The sequence below is a fragment of the Puntigrus tetrazona genome, chromosome 9 (assembly GCF_018831695.1).
Source record: "Puntigrus tetrazona isolate hp1 chromosome 9, ASM1883169v1, whole genome shotgun sequence".
Classification (NCBI taxonomy): domain Eukaryota; kingdom Metazoa; phylum Chordata; class Actinopteri; order Cypriniformes; family Cyprinidae; genus Puntigrus; species Puntigrus tetrazona.
The window spans coordinates 5,548,863-5,555,785 of NC_056707.1; positions in this window are offsets into that span (position 1 = coordinate 5,548,863).

Here is a 6,923-nt window from a genome sequence, read left to right on the forward strand (position 1 = left end):
GACAGAATTCTCATGTTTGGGTGAACCTTCAAAGATTTGCTTCAAAGAAAGTGGGTTTTAATAGCTTGAGTGTTATTAATAGCTGAACTGAATTCATACGAGCATGAAGAAACGTCTACCTGCACAGTGGAGTGGCCCGAGGCTGATGGATAAAATCTGCAGCGCTGGCAGTCAGCTGGGGAAACGCAAGGTCAGTGCTCCTTAAACCCAACTCAGATCTCCAACCGACAGAGGTGGGCTTTCCAAACACCACGGTTTATCACGCCCTGCATCGGGATTAGCTGCAGGAAAGTTGCTAGAATTGACCCACGCGACTGATTGGCTCAGAATCGTGGGTAATGGACGCCAGACAGCGACATCTTATCGCTCGAAACATTTGTTGCTGCCTGAAAGCCCCAATATCCATAGTCGGGTGGCCTCTTTTTGACCCCATCCTCCTCCATGATGGATGCGACACATTTTTTATCATTCCAGCGCAACGGTTTAGAATCCGCAATGCCATACGTTCCGGAGATTTAGAAGCTTTTCCTTTGGAGAGAGTGCCAAATCCACCTACAGCTGCTTTAACAGTGGATGAGTCACTCTTCAGGCCGGGTTATATCATCATAGCTCTCTCTTCATGTGACAATCCGGGCTGTGCCCTGATGATATTTCAGAGTGTCACAAATACATCAACGTGATCCGCCTTGCTTGTTATAAATACACTGGCTTTGTTGCTTGGTGGTGCCTGGTTATGAAATACATTTTCTTTGAGAACCTCAGGCGGGGGTTTAAGCTTCTTACGACTGCGTAACACGCTTGACACTTTACTGTTTGCCTTGTTAACTTGATTTCGGGTTTTTGGGTTTCAAAAAGAGGCAGTGGTAACTCAGCTAATGAGGAACGGTCTCAGAACGTTCTGGGAAGGTTATCTCAAAGTTATGAGCAGATGTTCTTCCAGTAACTTTCGCAGGGAATTATCCGGTCTTTATTAAATTGTGTGCCAAATGAAACACTTTATGCTCATCCTAGTCACACTCATCCGTCTAGTATGCAAATTTAGTCAAAAGTTATTTCGTCAATGTTGTATGACATTTCAAGCATTCAAAAGCCTAATTTTGAGCTAAATCACACTATTTATTCATACTTTGAACAACATATAAGTATGCAAATTGGAATGTACCTATACACTGGGAAAATGGCAGAAACGTTTTTCACTCAGAAATAATAAATTCCACAAAAACATTACAAAGTTGGCAAGTAACATTAAATTAGACTAGGATGAGCAATAAGAAAATAAAAAATTAAAAAAATTATGCTTGAATGTTTAGTATCGTTATTATTTTATTATTTATTTTATTCATTAGCTGGGAAAATAATTGCTTTTTAAATAGTATTCTCATTGTGAGATCAAAGAATGTTATTTCTGGATGTAAACGCTGGAATACACAGCCCCGATTTCACAGTCTGAACGAGCTGACGCCTGTTGAGGAAAATCAGAGCCAGTCTGCAGATTAAAACTGACTCCAACGAAAATCTGGTAGTGCGTGATGGTCACAGACCGGATCTTTTAGCTTCAGACTTTGATTCCATCCAGTCGGAGGATTAGTTTTCATTTGTCATGCGTCTCCTAGCAACAAGGCGCCTGTTCTGCGTGAGTTTGTTATAAACAGAACAACCTTAAAGTCTGGTAGTTCTTGAACCTCGTCACGTAGCGAATGATGCCATTTTTCTTTGTCATTATTAAAAGTCACGTAGTGCATTCCAGCCTTTAGTCTAACGTTTTATAAATGTTTTACAGAACATGCAAAAGTCGTAATTTAGCAAAAGCAATGTTTCCTTACTTTCTTCATTTAAAACAAATAGCAATATTAACTGTTTAAATTTCATTAAAAACGAAAAATCTGAAATCGAAATGTTCTACAACATATATCGTTAGCTGAGAAGATGAATGCTTTTTAAATTATACTGTAATTACGAAGTTGCAAACGGCTTCATATTTCCTCTAAAGTCCCGCAGCGCTTGAGCCTCCGAGGTATTCGTTTCAAACGGCAAAAAATGACCATTTTGAAACGCTGAAGGTCAGGCTTGGCTGAGGCAGGCACATCGGTTTTAAAACAGCGTGCATTTGACTCCAAACTACCTCAGCTTCACTGCATTATTGAATGATCCATGCATTATTTAGAGCCTTTCGTATCAAACAAATATTTTGCAACATGCACCAGCAAATGGGAGGGGTAAACATCGACCTGTAGAGGAGCTGCAGGATAGAAGATGACGGCTAATAACCCTCTGCTCGGCATAGCAGATCGAGTTAGTGCGGCCTTTGTATCCCTCTGAGACGGGAGGACACTTCGGCCGTGCTGAACACGTCTCACACGGCCCTTACCGTACACTACACCGCACTCCCTGCTAAGATGACATTACCGAGAGCGTATCTATAGATCACGAGGACCAAAGTCACGGCTGATAAAGCAGCTCTCACGCCGGACCGTGACTGGCTGGCTTTGAGGAGGTCTTGAGGAAGATTATGTAGCGGGCTGCACTTTCTTCAGATGACTGCACAGGAATGGCGGCGCTGTTTCACTGTTGTAGACCTTCCTCGGGTCTTTTAGGGGTTTTTCGCGTCTGTTTACAAGCGAAGAAGTCCATTTACTTTCTTAATAACTCAATTTGGTTTCAAAATATATTGTCTTTTTATCATTTTTGGCTCGTTTCATTTTATGAAATGATATAATACCCAGAAAAAAAGGAAAAAAGCTGTCACTTTGGCAGCACCTTTTCAAAAGATAGATTTTTGCAACTTACTTATTCATGAAAGTTGCATATTGGTGCCTAAAATGAACCTTACATTAATACTATTTGGAAGGGTACCACTCCAGTGACATATTTTGTACATAGTTATGAAGTATGATTTTATTTAAATTGTTAAATAATAATAACAATCATTGTTTTTATTATTATTATTATTATTATTATAAAATGATTAAATTCTGATTTATTCTGGAGCATATAAGTATAGTAGTATATCTAATTACCTTGCTAACTCGGTTATATGTATTAATATTAGTTATCCATTAGGTATCATAAACTAACAATGACACCGATGATAAAAAAGGGAATTATATAAAGATAATTATATAGTTTTATATTAGTTTTATGTCAGTGTGACTGCTAATAATAATCTAAAAAATATGTTCTAAATAACTTATTTTCTTTTGTTAATCTTGGTTATTATTTAAGAAATAGTTTTACATAATAAAGAACATTTTACATCACAATTTTCTTAAAGCAAAATGTAACGTCTTTATCGATTCTTTTTTATCTCGGAGTGGAATATATTTCTTTAGACATCAGATCGTCCTCTCCTTTTACTTGCAAAAAAGTTTGTTACCTCATGTGGGGTATTTCTTTGCGGTGTAGACTTTTTTTGGTGTATAATTTATACACCTCACTACGTAACTTGCTTCTGCACGCTCACTGCTCCTGCATTTTTTAGAGGGCGGGCATTGAGGGAGTTTCTGTCATGCTCTTTGCTTTGTTCTGATCACGCAAGGTGCCGCTCTCTCATACTCTCTGTCAGAGCGCACTGATCTCCTCTCCACTAGACGGGGACTCGCCTTGGCTTTTATTCTTAAATCATGCTGATCGTTACGAATATCCCTTACTTTCCCTAAATTGCACCTTTTGGGATTTTCTTTAAAAGGAAAAAAAAGAAACTCCCTCCGAACTGAGCAATATAGCTTAAAATAATAAGCCATTTTTATATTACTCGTTTTAAGAAATGGCATAATAAATGATGATTGATTTATAGTTCGTACGGTAATTTCTATATGGAGAATGTGCTACACAGAAATATTTGTAGCAGTTTGAGGACTGGACCGTGAAAATTAATTGTGCACTGTAATGCAAAAAATTAATATCAATGGAATAATAGAAATAATATAATAATAATAATAATAATAACAAATTATCCTACTACCTAGTTATTTTTTCTTATTTTAGATAGCTGTTTTTTTGTTTTTAAATAACTGGCATCTTTCTTTCTTTTATATTATTTTGTTATTTCTTATTATTTTATCATTTAAAATTACACTTTTTGAAAGTCTAAACATAATATGTAAACAAATGTAAAACAAAAAGTGTCATAAAGACAGCAAATGCAAATAAAAGAAATCTGAAAACATTCTTTATAAAAAGCAACCATTACAAAATGTTATTGCACCTATAATAATAATAATAATAAATTATTATTATTATTTCTCACATTTTAGGACAAAACGTCATCAAAACTGTGTATTGTGTAGTGACCAAATCATTTAGTCATCTTCATGAGATGTTTTATTATTATTGAAATAATATCATTAATATTATTTTTGTATATTATAAATGTTATTGTTTATCAAGAAGTTCATATGTACATTGAAGCAATGCATATTACTTGCATTAAATGTTTACAAACTTTAAAAAAATTACTATAAAGTCTGAACTAAATGTTACATTTATATTTTATAATATATTTTATCATTTCAATTTATAAATATTTTTAAGTATAATATTAGAATGTGTATTATCACAACTGACTAACAGGCAATGTCTTTTCTAGCTGTTAAAAACAATCCTAAACTACACAACTTAACTTTTCCGTTTGCAATAAGAGAATCTTCTGTTCCTTTCCTTGGAAACAGGTCTTGACCTATTATTGAAAATGCACGTTTTCCCACCGTAGCGGTCTTACTAGCTGATGGTTTCCGACTCGTGTTGTTCAGCTGAGTTTCGCAATGGCCGTCTCTCCTCTTGCCGTTTAGCTTGTCTCTTGCTAGCCACGCAATGCTGATTTCCACCCTCAGCGCTGTCATTTAAATTCCCTCCCAACATGTGAATTTAGGTCAAGCTGCAATCCCCTCACCCACTCACAGACTCGGCAGCAGCGGTTAAACCAGCGTTTCACACCATTTCATCGAGCGCTAACATAAAAACAACCTGTTTCCAGAGCGGACTTTGGCGTACGCATGCAGCTCACGCTCCCAGCGCTGCCGGCAAGCATTCCAGCAGACAGCCCGTATGGCTTCATTACCGCCGGATCGGACTGCATGGAGATGCGCGGCCCCCGTCTCTGGGACAGATTGAGGGGAAGACGATGCAGGCGGCGGAGGGACGACTTGAGCTGTCGAGGCTCGGCTGCTCCCATTAACAAGATTTACAGTCACATGAGTGACATTTAAGATCAATGAGTGAGATGTGTCACGCTGTGATTTTCCAATCAGACCTGCTAAGTGAGATGAAGTATTAGGCCGTGATGGAAACAATGTGCTGGTCGATATTGCCCATAAATACAGTTGCGCTGGCACCAGCTGTGTTGAGCTAATAGTTTCGTAGCTAGACTTACACTGAGAAAATGCTAATGTGTAACATTTAAATGAATTGGTTTTGTTCAATAAAGAAAATTATACATGCATATGCATATATATATATATATATATATATATATATATATATATATATATATATATATATATATATATATATAATAACAGACAAATATATATATATATATATATATATATATATATATATATATATATATATATATATATATATATATTTATAATATTGCTGTCTCACAGATTTGGAGATGTGTTTGAGAGATGGGTTTTTGAGAGGACCTTGCAGGCATCACAGTGCTGGAAGAGAGCTGATAAATTCATCTCTATTTCAAGCTATTTTACTTCTGAGAGAAATTACTTCAGGGAATGAAAAACCCTTCAATTTACAAAATATATTGCCTATGCTTTTACATTTTGGTTAGGACGAACATGAATATAAATCATCTAAATATTTTTAAATCTATCTATCTATCTATTTATCTATCTATCTATCATGCAGAAATTACTTGATGCAGGTCTTCTGTAATTAATAGTTTTTTTTTTATGAATTAACAGTAATTCTGGTATAAGTACATTTTTGTTTTATATGATGTAATGTGTTTTCATATATAAGGATATTTCATTTTCACTTTACCTCGTCATTAGATCGATCATTTTTTTTTCGTGAAAGCTAATCAAAGGAACGTTTTTGTAATAGAAATGAATTGTTTCTAAGAACTGCGCATAGGCTTTGAAAGGGATTAAAGAAATACGCAAACATGCGTAAGACACACACGTACATATGTTCTCTGCGAGGCTCTTGAAAAGAAAGAGAGAAAAGTCTTAAAATTATATTTCAGCGTATTATATTTAGATCTCTTAAATTCAGCTTTGCTATCACTGGAATAAATCGCATTTTAAAATATACTGAAACGGAAAACAGTCAAACTGTAGCATTATTTCACAGTTCTTCTAGTAAAATAAATACAGCCTTGCATGTAAGCAAAAAAAATGACTAAATATTGAAAAATCGTATTATTCCGAGCTTTCGCCCAGTAGTGTAAATATAAGCTACAGAAAGAAAAAAACCCATAACACTCATTTACAATTATCGCTCCCTAACTAGTGTGACTTGCTTAGTGCCATAACTAGAAATAAAAATCGTATTTATTTGTTTTTAACTTCATTTGAAGTGCAGATTTCACTCATTTGTGAAGTGAACTGAAGGCCACTCCGTTGACCCGTACCGCGCTTCGCTCCTGGCCCCTGCATCCCCCTCAAAGACTCAAAACCCCCTAATTCTCATTTCTAGCCGCGGCAAATGGGAGCGCTCCGGGGTGCGCGAACTACTTGAGGGACATTAGTGTCATGTCGGTGGGTGAGATGAGAGCCGAAGCAGGCAGTCTGCCGCTGACCTCATCACGCCGCTTCTTAACCGATCACACCCGATCACGTCTTAATCACGGCCGAGGGGCCCGCCGCTGCGCCTCCGGGGCCGGGTCGCCCCGAATGACAACCGCTGGCCGGTCCGAGCCCTGCTCATTACGACGCTCTTTACTGTCAAGAATAATCGCGTAA